The sequence below is a fragment of the Trichoplusia ni genome, chromosome 6 (genome assembly GCF_003590095.1).
Source record: "Trichoplusia ni isolate ovarian cell line Hi5 chromosome 6, tn1, whole genome shotgun sequence".
NCBI classification, from domain to species: Eukaryota; Metazoa; Arthropoda; class Insecta; order Lepidoptera; family Noctuidae; genus Trichoplusia; species Trichoplusia ni.
In genome coordinates, this window is record NC_039483.1 from 376,797 (window position 1) to 390,540 (window position 13,744).

Below are 13,744 nucleotides of genomic sequence, written 5' to 3' on the forward strand. Positions count from 1 at the left end.
TGTGTTATGGAATTCAGATACAATGAAGGTACCACAAACACCCAGACCCGAGACAATGTAGAAATGTGAATTTTTACATTGACCCTACCGGGGATCGAACCCGGGACCTCAGAGCTAGCGACACCTTGAAACCGGTGTGTGCGCCACTCGACCACGGAGGTCGTCAAAAAATAGTCGTAAATAAACAACTATCTAAATTACTGTCTCATTCATATAAGTACTCTTTTAATGAACAGTATTAACAGCTGATGTGATCATTTTAAGCTACTAAAAATAATCTTCTCAAACTGATTTTTCCATCACTTACGGTTTTACGACAGAGTTACCCATCCAAGCTACTATACGATGGCACGTCAAATGAACACGTATATTTACGGCTCCTACCCTCTTATCGAGACTGGCAGAATCTAACAAGCACATACGAAGTTCACTAGACCGATTTATAGATCCAAATTGTACCCACAGACTAGATGTTTTAACTATAAACAAAGATCTGTTTTAGTTTAGAACAAAATGAGGTAAATGCAAGAAAATTTATTACTAAAACTCGTTTTATTCCATTGAAAACTCTTGACTGATAGCCGAGTGGTTGAGGTCACCACGCCAAGCAGATCAGTTCGATGTCCACGTAGGACAAGTATTTGGTTGTCTTTGTGCATGTAATGTTAACAAAAAGCCGTAAAAATACGTTTTAATTTTAATAAAGTCTTCTAGCTAACTTTCAAATGGTCTATGGCTATTTGTAACTATTAATATGTCAATGTATGGCTGATATGATGTCCATTAAATCTAAACGATTTTATGAGATAATATTCACTATGGCCATCCAGGGCTCAAACACCAAGTATCCAAGCGTAACATTAAGTTCTCATAAAGAAATATCTATGGAGCGATTTAAATGTGGGGCTTTTTATATAGGTATGAGTATTATTTCATAGTGTTGTTATTTACTTAAATATTATCTTTAATATCCTTTAGTATCAGTATCTGATCTAATATATTATGTTAAAGAAACGTACTATTTTCAATGATAACATTAGTGTTATCAATTATTTGTGGGATATTCCCTAATAAATCATTTTACAACTTATTGTTATTCCATTTGAATTCAAATTTGTTTGCATTAAAAAAATATGCTTACGCGTATGGTCTTAGTGTGTGTGTGTGTGTTTGTCACCTCAATACACAATACACTTTGTTATTTTAAAGATAACAATTTATTTACAATGTTTTAATATGATTTGTATCTAATCAAATGGTATTCGTCGTTGTATTTTTAGGGTTCCGTACCTCAAAAGGAAAAAACGGAACCCTTATAGGATCACTTTGTTGTCCGTCTGTCCGTCCGTCTGTCCGTCCGTCCGTCCGTCCGTCTGTCAAGACCCTTTTTCTCGGGAACGCGTGGAGGTATGAAGCTGAAATTTATATCAATTACTCAGGTCTACTGTCCCTTGAAGCTGTGAAAAAATCAAACTTCTAAGGCAACGCAATCAAAAGATACAGCCGTTTATGCCGCAAATTTTCGACACTTGCAAGGGAATCAAAACCTACAGGGTGCTTCCCGTGAACTCAGAATCTTGAAATTTGGTACGAAGCAACGTCTTATACCATAGATAAAGGAAAAATTACAAAAACCATAAATTTTTAGTTACATCACATAATATTTTTTTTTTTAATAATTTTAAACTTACTACCTATTTCCTCATAAACGCGTAGAGGTATTAAATTGAAATTCATACCAAATACTCAGGTCTATAATACCTTTAAGCTGTAACAAAATCAAACTTCTATGTCAACGCAATCAAAAGAAACAGCAATTTAAGCTGCATATTTTGAAACTCGCAAGTACTCGCAAGGGAATCAAAACCTAAAGGGTACTTCCAGTCGACCTAGAATCTTGAAATTTGGCACGAAGCAACGTTTTATAGCACACATAAAGGAAAAATTCCGAAAACCTTAAATTTTTAGTTACATCACATAATATATTTTTTTTTAATAATTTTAAACTTACTACCTATTTTCTCATAAACGCGTAGAGGTATTAAATTGAAATTCATACCAAATACTCAGGTCTATAATACCTTTAAGCTGTAACAAAATCAAACTTCTATGTCAACGCAATCAAAAGAAACAGCAATTTAAGCTGCATATTTTGAAACGCGCGAGTACTCGCAAGGGAATCAAAACCTAAAGGGTACTTCCAGTCGACCTAGAATCTTGAAATTTGGCATGAAGCAACGTTTTACAATCGAGTCATATATATTTATATGACTCGATTGTCGTAATGAACGAACTTTGTAAACCTTGCAGGTTTGTACGGAACCCTCGGTGCGCGAGTCCGGCTCGCACTTGGCCGGTTTTTTCTTTGATAATGTCAAAGATAATTATTACGTCACTACAAGTATATTATTGTAGGTTTAAGATATTTTTATGGTATAAGAGTTATTTAGTTTAAATGAATGGTAGCCTCATTTTTAAAATACTAAAGCATTTTATTTTTTGTTAGCTGCTTATACAAAATTATTGTATTAGTTTTTGACCCAGAAGGGTTAGAAAATTTAAAATGCCTACCTAAATTACACAAAGATATGATGCAAATTTCATGTACTAAGTTATAGTTGTTCATCGCACGTTTAAATGTCGGATAAAGCAATAAAAAATTTACTGATGTCGGACAAAAGAAGGCTATTCGTTAATCTAATAAGGCAACCACCTCCACACTAAATTTCATCGAAATCGGTCTATCGATTTGAGTAAAAGAGGTAACAAACATTTACACACCTAATTACAAACACACTCACATACCTTTAAATATTTTATAATATCTTTGAGTGTGATTTTTAAATGTCTGATTTTGACGTTAAATTTCATTGATTTATACTTATTGATCAAAATAATCGTGTTCTTACGTTTTAAATTAAGAGTGCCTTCTGTAATAGAAAATAAAAGTTTAATTCAAAATATTTTTAAGTCACAGATTCCCATATCTCTGTTTTAATTAAAATATATGAGTGTCGTTTTGCAAAATAGGCCCGAAAATCATAAATGAAAAGTTGTTATTTCGATGTATTTTTTAATTTTGCTGGATATTTTAAATGGGCTTTAATATATTGTAGATGTATTTTTCGCATCGCTTGAGTAATGGAAAGCGATGTGCAGTAATTGAAATTTGCAATTATGGTTTCGTCGTTATCATTATTTTTAAGTGAAACCGATGTAATATATTTTTTTTAAGAATATCAGTTTTGATATGGAATTTCTTAGATGGATTAAAATAAGAAAGGACGAAGTTTTGCTTGTTATTAGCTTAGCAATTACAGGATGTACTTAAAAATAAAGTACGTAAAAAAAATTGAATAAAGTCGTTTAATGCCATGCATTAAAACGATATTTAAAGTCAAGCCGGAATTTATATTTATTACAACAAACTTTTTTTATCTTCTGGGCTTATTTGTGAATCTAAAAAATCCAGGGCGCTACCATAGATACTAAAAATACCCAAAACGTTTCAGCCGTTTAGGAGAAGTTCAATGACATACTCACATACAATACACAACAAACTACGAAATACAAAACACTTATTTTGTAATCGTTACCATTCTCTAAATTAACATATTATTAGGTACATTCAAGGTAGAGCTGAATTGTATGTTGAGCCTAAATAAACAGACGCCCACGTTTAAGAATGCATTCATTTCAAAATACACAATGTATTTGAGTAAATTTGCTCATTGAATTATTTTCGATGTCGATAATTATACTGGTAGTCAATATCTGCTACGTACTGTTATTATTTAATATGACCTACTCAATGAGAGGAAATAACTGAGGTTTTGCTTAGCTTATTTGCTGTGCCCAACATAGTCCATGTTATGATTTAATTATAAGTTTTACCACCTAAGAATACACGTGGAATGCGTATAGAGTATTGAGCATAGAGTATAGTCAGTCATAGAGTATATATCAGGAGGACTATCACCGCGTCTTGAAGGTAATGTTTTAAAAGAGATGCAAAGTGTGAAAGAGACATGGCTACGTCATGTATTGCTCTGTCACGCTTTCGCAACTGCAATCATGTTACTTTGAGAGATGGTGATAGGCCCCCTGTATAACAACTGCGTGTTATGGAACTTCGTTATTGTTCTAAACCGAAGCAACCCTGTTACTGATTCATCGTCTGATTCATCATCTCTTTTCGTCAGGATGTCAACAGCCTCATTAACCCTTGTAGCTAGTAACAGTTGAAATATTTACAGATGATGTATTACCATTGTTGAAAAACTAAAGGCTTTAACGCTCATCAATCTGATGAGTAACCAATTTTAAGGATCAAAGTTGTAATTCCGAACCAAAAATAAGTAAGTATAACATAGTAATGTATCTAACAAAGGAGCACGATGCATCACAGCACCTAGTTATATCAAAATCGGTACAGCCGTTTATGAGCTACGTCGAAAAATGCACCGTTGAATATTTTGCTCAAAACCGCTGTATCAACTTTCCTTACAATGTACAGGCAAATAACACTCTGTCTAGACTTAAATATGGTTAAATGATAGCAGTAAACCGAAGTCTCTAATAAACTCCAAGCTACCCACACGAAACCATAACTTTGATCAACTTTCAATAACTTCAAATGATCTTCTCGTGTTACAGAGATATGGGCTAAATTACTACAAACAAGTGTATGAATAGAAAATGTTTAAAATAGATAGTAGAGTTTTGTTGTTGATAAAATTTTATAGGAGCTTTTGCTTGTGATTTTAAAGCTATCGGTTATTGCGACCAAACGTCTTCATTCAGAGTTCAGACTAATCAAGATTAAATCGTATTTCATCAAAATTGATATAGTTGGTTTGTACTTAAAGGGTAAAAACTGAATGCGATACAATATATGTAGTTACTATACAACTGAAAAGCGGTAAAGTGCAAGTTGAACTCGTGACAATGATATTTCCTTTCCAATAGGGTTAAGAAAAACAGTATTTAATGTAAGTATTTATTGTTAAAGAAACCAAAACAAAATAAATACATCATCAATGAAAACTTTAACTGTCTAGCTATCACGTTTCATGGAAAACAGCATGGAGACAGACGGACATAAAGACGGTGCCTCAGTAATACGTTCCATTCTATCCTTTGAGTACGAAACTTAAATCTTTTAAATCTGCATTGGATTTTAATCGCATTATCTTTCAAAGGTTCTAAAACTTTGAGCACTATCATGACGTCATCCTACCCTTTATCTACGAAATTTTCCTTATTGCCCAAAATATAACGTGTAATATGTTTTATAGTCTGACTGACGTACTTATTACCTATACCTTTAAACACCCAGTCACCGGCTATAACTCCCGAAATAAACAGCTGAGTCCGTTGATTATAAACCGATTTTATAAGAATTACTGTATACACGTATTTGCTAGACGTATTTATAGTTAAAATACTACACGTAATTCAGCCATGATCAAATTTATAGCTATTTTTAACATTAAGTAATTTGTTATTCACCATTTAATCTTGAACTCTGATATAGACGTAATTGTTTGCTGTGCGAGGTCAAGCTATGTATTAAAAGACCATTTTCTCTTGAACTCTAATTTAGATTTGGTTATTTTTTATGCGAGGTCAAATTACATTACAGTTTGTAATAGACCGAAAAGTGTAGCGTTCATGTCAAATTTATTTCAGTTGTTTTGTTTAATAGTTTGAAAGTTTGTTTGGAAACACATTTGTAGTTTTCAGTATAGCCAAAACATGTCTAGTGTTAAATTTATAAGTTGAAATCTATTTAAATAGATAGATCTAAATAAAGAATTCGAGAGACCTTGGAAAATGCATCGTTTTACATAGGTAACCAGTCTTTTTATTTGGAATACTTTTCAGCGGTTATATTTGCAGTTAGATATTATTTTGTGAAGTGGATTTAAAAAAGAAGGATTGTCGGCAGAAAAACAATTGTTTGCACATTCAATAAGTGTGACATTTAATAAAAATGTTTTTGATTGTTTTTGACATTTGTAAAGCATTTTAGAAATTTTCCCACCATGGGTTTTCGACAAGTGAGTTTAACAATTGTAGCAATTATAGAATTTTGCAAATGTGTGCATTGCTTCCGCATGTACTGAAACAGACATTTTAAGGAAAATAACTCACTTTAATTTTTCGATTTCAATCACATTAAAAATATATATAAGTTTTAAATTAACTGTCACAAGGATGATTCATTATTAAATGATGCAATGGTTTACTAAACCTTATTTATCGCGATATACCAGTACATAATAAATCGAAATCAAAACAAAAGAACTACAAAAACAATTATAATCAATTTAAAAGCCAGTCCTAAACCTTAATATAATCAAAAATGTATAAACACAAAGTAACACAATGTCACAACAATTCAGTTTTACAACTCTTACTCAGAGCCCTTAAAGCATGACTGCTGGAAGCGTGGGAGCGAGACGCTGTTATGTGACGTGTATAGTGCTCTCTCGCTTCCGCACTAAGGTTAGCTAAGTTTAAGAATCTTGTAGTATTAGTAATGCCTGAAACACAATGGACAGATCACTACAATTTTGTAACTTTATTGTTCCAACGCGTACAGACAGCAACTAAAGTCCGTGAACAAAATTTGTTTTTAATTGTACATAATCTAAAAACCAGCGTTTTTAAATGTCACTCCATTTAAATTTTATCTATATCAGTCCAGCCGTTTTTAGTTGCAAATTACATTTGCAGCTTTGAAGCTACACTAAGAATTTCAGCCGGCTAGCTAATCGGGAAGTGTCTCAAAATCCAACCAACAGTTTCACAGTTAGCCCAGTGGTTGAGGTTACCACACCACACCCACTATGTGTGTGTCGTGTCGTGGGTTCGATGAGTATTCAATATAGTATTCATATAGTAGACATTATTCCCTCTGATTGAGTTACCAAACTTGTTTTACTGACAGTACCTATAAACTCGAGTGCTTTTTCAATGTAGCCCGGTTTCATTGTAATTGGTTTAGACAATACTAAGACAATTAGTTCACCTGTCTGTACATACTGAAGTTAATAATGTCGCTTGTTAATCAATTATAAATTTAGAAGCAATGACATCTAGTTAGCAATGAGGCGTGACGTCAATGTACGTCATATAACACAACTAGCTGTTGCCCGCAGACCCGCCCACTTTAAATCGAAAATGAACACGCGGCTTCATAAAATTGGAATAAAAACTATTCTACGTGTTACTCCTGGTTGTAAGCTATTTATAAGCTATCTGTGTACCAAGTCTCGTCTAAATCCAATTCATAGATTCGAACTTCTAAAATAAGTAGGATAGTAGGATTTAAAAAAGAATGATTTTTTTTATTAAACATGCAGTCTCAATTTTTAGCTTAAACATTTATAATTAATTATAGCAGTTAGGAATTACTACTAATCAACGTCATACATCATCAGCCTTATTTATATATGACACTTACTTTCTTTTACGTTTCACGTTCCAAAATCTCTAATTGTCTCTACTTTCCACTTGACAACTGACATTCCTATGATAATAAACCGTTAAGATACTTCACATACATAAAATAATACAAATATTTTCCTCAATTAACGTAAAAACTCTTTGCGAATTTACAAAATACTGGTGAGCACACCTTAGATTATTTGTTGATATTAGATCGAAGCTGCTACTCTGATGGATGCAGATTGATCTGATGACAGACATAAGCGTTGCTTTTAAACCGTGAATGAATCAGTATAGTGATGTTAAAGCGTGTCTTAATGTTATGTAATATTTCGTAAACAATAGCTGATGATAAGCATGCTTTATATGTTGCTTTTAAATGTTTTGATAGTGTTAGGGTTATTTTATTTATGTATGCAGAACCGAGATGTATTTAAAAAGAAAACGACTTACAAGTCAAATACACAAAGACGCCCAGACTCAGGACAAGAATTCGCTTGTCCTAAACGGGGACTGTACCCGAGACTCCGTTTGTCGCGGTGACCTCAACCGCTCCGCTATCCGTGTTGTCGTTTATGTATCCGTTGGAAAAGGTCTAGGTCTACATTTTAATATAGTTTACAATCTTGAAATTTGCTTTGTTTAATAGGTTTTGGAGTTAAGTCGTAAAAGAGAAAAACCACAGGTAAAACAAAACTGATATCCTCCGTTAATCGTAAATGTGTTTTGATAAAATCAGCACTGAAGTAATCTCTTAAATTACATCTGGAAAACGCAAAAAATAGGTAACCTATGTTTATTTTATGAAACAAGCCATACTCAAGTAGTGTCACACAAATGTTATTGTAAACGAAAATGAGGGCTTCGAAATAACCTTAAAATATTTTACTTGTAATTTTATTTAAAAAAAGTGCTTATCGTAACGCCAACAGACTTCCTCGATCATAAAAGTTTTACGTCACACTCCAGCTTCTTGGAGAAAGTACGCGAGAAAAACATTATTCATGAAAACTGCTTCCTTAATACCTTGAATCACATTTTGCTAAATATCACCGACTTATCAATATTTTAATGCTTTCGACACACTAAATTTAGTTTCACGCCTACTACGAATCCCTTTTACACTATTAACTCACTTCGTTTGCAATGCAAATCTCTAAACAAGTGTAATCTCCAAGCGATAACTGGAGTACTCACAGAGTTTTCACATGAGCACGTCGTGTTGTTAAAGTATATAATTGTTAGACATCGGATACTTTTGTTGAGTTGAATCTAACTTCCTTTCAAATATGAAAACAAATCTAGACTATACATATTTCGTTTTTTAATATTATCTCTTTTATAGCTTTTTTGTGTAGTAGCGACAGAGAGTAGGCCTAAGACTCAATGGTAAAGTAATATTGTCGTGTCAGTACGCTGTTAGAAACCTAAATGGTCGTCGTCGTTAATCCAAACAATCACTCGATAAATGTGTAACAACTTCAGTACAATACAATTTCACTTATACTTTCAAAACGACGCGACAGCGAAATAATAATATACTGTTATTTAATGGAATGAATTATTTTGCGTTCGAGTATGATGTGAGTTTCTCTTTCATAGAAGTAGTTTTTTTGGGTAGAGAATAAATTTTATAGACGTAGGTAAGCGAAGAAATGTCGGAAGAAATAATCGTATATCAGAAGATGCGATTCGATTTCTGCTCACCAATTGGAGAAATGAAAATGACAAAATCTCGAACTTGGAGTATAAATTACCGAAGAGAGTCGAGACGGTTTTCGTTTCTTTTTTCCTTGGAATGTTTAATATCCGTATTTAAGTAGGGATTATATATCAAATTGATTTTGAGTGTCGCTTTGTTTGAATCGTTATTCGATTACTGTTGATTTTATCTTTGATGGGAGGGAATGTGATTGATTTTCACTTAAACTAATTACGGAAAATTATACCTACTACTTTTAGGTGTATGTAAGTATTTAAAAGATTTATTGCTCAATGTTTCGATTATTAAAAAAATATATCAGGAAGGTACTTTTTGTTGCCCATATGTATTTTGATTATTTTGCTAAAAGCTTTGTATTGTTGTTGTGGTTAGTAAATGTTTTGTTTTTGTATGTATGGCTTATGTCTATAGTTAACGTTTCATACAAACCAGCACGCGCGGTATACTGATAAAATTAGGAAGTCTTTTAATTTACAGCACTTTTATTACGGAAACAGTGAGATTTCATAAAGTAACACCAAATAAGATCGATGTACGAATATTAGTTTTTCAAGTTGATTACTTTTCCGGGAATATGTGGTCTAGCATAAAACCTTTATGCAGCTGCATTCTCATTTTACATAATAATTTAACATCTTCTTTTTCAAAAGAATATTTCTCTTAATATATCATATATCGTTAGCGAGTAAAACGTATTCATGCTCACACAAGTTTTATTTGAATATATCACGTTTTTGTGTTTATTTTTATACAGAAGTGTACGTACGTTAAAGGGATTTGAAAAGCATGAATTTTACAGCTTTTTTACGAGGTGCATCACATATTCAAATAAAAATAACAAACTCTATGTGTGGGAGATGAAAGTTTTATTGAAATGTTATAGTTTTTAGTTGATGTTGAAGTAGAGTTATTTTTTGTATTTTTAGACAAACGTCAATTTGTAAAGGTTTTCAATATGTTTATCGATATAGTTATAACGGCTTACAATTGTGAAGCAAACGACCTTCTTAATATAGAGTTATCGATAAAACATCAAATTATCGACAATACATTAAAAATGTGTCTGCTATATTTTTAATTTAGCATACGTTATGTCTATAAGTAAAAAAATAGTCTTGAAAAGGTTTAAAAAACACAAATAGAAAATAAGCAACTTTAAAAAGTATGGAACACAAATAACCTTTAAGACGTTCTTGATTGTGCCTTAAATGTGTGGCTAACATATAAAAGACAAAACATACTATGAGACTGAATGGTAAAACCGAACAGACGAATTCATGTTTACCAAAATTGGAATCAGCAGAATAATAAAATGAACAATATTATTCAAATGGTTTGTGTTGGTACCAACATAACATTGAAACTGCCCGGAAATACCGGATGTGTTTCGCTGATTTACAAATTAGATTCCATTATTGATAAGTGGCACAACACAAATGTGTTTATTCAAACAATTTATTGATGAATGATTTTTTTTGTACTACGTTTTTATTAATAATGTAATTGTAGTTGAAAATTTTTGGTTATGTTTTCAAACATTATTTATCCCTATCCCTAATTAGATCTTTGACGCATGCTCTGGTAAATTTAATGTCTGTGTCGCAGGTGTCTACACAAACTTTTAAGTTAAATTTGCAAGACACCCAGATTCAGACTTATGAGTGATTCCAAGCTTACTACGTGGGGATCGAACCCAAGACATATCACTTCACAGTGTGTCTGGCGTAGTGCCCTTTACCATTCGGCTATCCTTACAGTCAAAATAACTAAAACAAAATTTAAAAGTGCTTTTGTCAAAACTGTTTCCAGTAACGAATTAGATGCTATTGAATTTAATTAAGTGTGTGACGATTTGCATACCTACTTTAAAATTAAAAGTAGAACAGGTGATCAGGTGATTTGTTAAATTTAAATTTGTTATAAATAAAAATACTTGTTTGTTTGTTTATTTAAACGTGATTATGCTTGATTAAGGTCAATGCCTTGTGTCACAGCGTGACAATAATATTTGTATTCACGTGACCGGTGTTTTATTCCACCTTAAATTAATTGAATTGTAGACGAATATTTTCGCTGTTTGAGCAATGTTGGTTATAAATGTTCCAAACATATTATGAATAGGAAAAATCTTCAGTAAAGTTAAACGCATTGATATCTAGTATTTACATACGCAACCCTTTAAGGGAGAAGAAAGAATTACTAGGCGGGTGTCAGAGGTCTTACAATTATTAGGACACAAATCAAAGCAAGCAAGCAAGACAAATCAAAGCAAGACTACTAAGATAAAAAAACCTCGTTCCGCGCGCCCTTCACTGCTATTATTGTGGAAGTGAGATAGCGCACACCACTATGCGTAGCTTGGTCTTGCTTCCACAGTAGAACAATCGTGCTCGTAGGTGCTACTATACACCTACTACTATACGCACAAGTCTACAACAATCACACGTTTACTCGGATAACTTGGAATGGGTTACCACGGCAACCGCGTATCAGCCGTACACGAGGCGCTTATACACAACTATTTTCCAAGTGACTACTTCCATATAAACATAGAGATTTCTACATAAGCCCCTGTTATTAGAGACTACTCAATCGAATATCGAATGTATCGCCCGTGTCCAATAGGCCGCGGTTGCCATGGTAACCAATCGACACTTATTTATGATGACAAAAAAAAGGTCATAATAAATCCTTAGTGATTTATCTTCAATCAAGGATGAAAACCATAAATTTCAGGCCAGTATATGAGAGCTCTAACTGTAACTTACAGCTGGAAACGTAAAACCTTCTTTGTAAAACTCTTGATATTGTGGAAGCAGGACAGCGCATTACACGGTGTATAGCGTCATCTCTCTCTTACAACTGCAGCAGTATTATTTAAAGTATCTGTGGTAGGCTGCTTGGTCTATAAAAATATGTCGCACGATTTTACTGCGACTATATTTCTCTAAGATTTTTCGTTCATTTCCAAAGGTTGGTAAGTGACCTTTGAAAACGTGTGTCGTCATCCAAGGATGGTATAACTGGGAGCTAGGGCTGAGAGCTAACCTGCGTATGAATTTAAATTTCAGCGGCTAGAAATATAAATTTTATTAACATTTCGACTTGCTCGCAGAATAAGATTATTTTGTTCGATTTTAGTTTTAATACAAGTAAAGCGTGCTGAATTCGTTTTTTTTTGTATAATAATGATTTAAAATTAAAGTATTATTAGCTGCTCTGATGATAGTATCTGGTGGTAAGATTGATAACATCGTCGTATACGTATCATATTCTATACTTAAACGACATATGTTGTAAAAAAGAATTGGCAACCTCCTCTTTTTCTATAATAAATAACTATAATTTCCATTATTTTCGTGAAAATTTAAACAAAAGTCATAATCATTTCTCAGTATTTCGTATAAACAAACACCAACTAATCGTTAAAAAAAACTCAATCAATCAATCAATAACTTTATTGCATTCCATAATGTGTACAAAGCTGGTAGGTAAAATTAAAAGAAACAATTATGGACCCTGTCGGGCACAGCAAAATTAGTTTTTTAGAGGAGAGGATGAAGAGCGCTTTTTAACATTTTAATATTAAAATCAAGGAAGAGAATCTTACTTTTACATATTTAATGTAGATTGATTTTATTTTAATTATTAATTATTTATTACTTTTTTACTATTATTATTTATTACATATTTATATATTATTAGTTTATACTATATACATTCTATATTATATATAAATCTTTATTCATTGTTTTATATACTATATGTATTTTTTATTAACTAAATAGTAAGTATATAATTATACATTAAAGATATGGCACGGTAAGTGAGGTAAATATATTAATGTATTAAGTATTAAGTATTGCTTGTTTGTAGTTAGAATTTTATTTGAAGTATTCGTCGATTGTGTAGTAGCTTCTATCTAAGAGAAATCGCTTCAGTTTATTGCTAAATATATTGTTTGATTCTGTATTTTTTATGTATTCTGGTAAATTATTGTAGATTTTAATGGACGTAACAAACGCACTAGAGGAGTGCATCTTTAATCGTGAAGTTGGTAGATTGAGTCGACTTCACTCGACTCAACTTCAATAGAGCTATTTTCCAATAAATCCTAACGGACTCAGTATCGAGACAGCCTCAGGAGAATAGCCTGAATTTACAAGAATAGATCTGCAACGGATTCAGTGAAAAAAGCTGAAAAAAAAAAACAAGCAAGATACTAAGGTAATACTCTGTACTTCAATATTCAAATTGTCTATTTATTTATCGACATCCGATATTCCTGTTTAAGTCCTGAATACCAATGGACGTATTGTTATATTTTCTTGATATATACGTAAGAATTATAATATGGAGAACTTTTACAGAAAGTAAATAACAATACCAGTCCTTTGCCTACGCCACTCTTTATTTGGCTGTCAAGGATAGAATTTTGACTTTATCTTTGTATAGAATGTACCAACATTGTATCTAGTTACTAAATCCATCCATGGATAATTACTTGAAACGGGCCTAAGACGACATGTGTATTTTTTTATTCTTTTTTCATTTAAGAACTTTGTC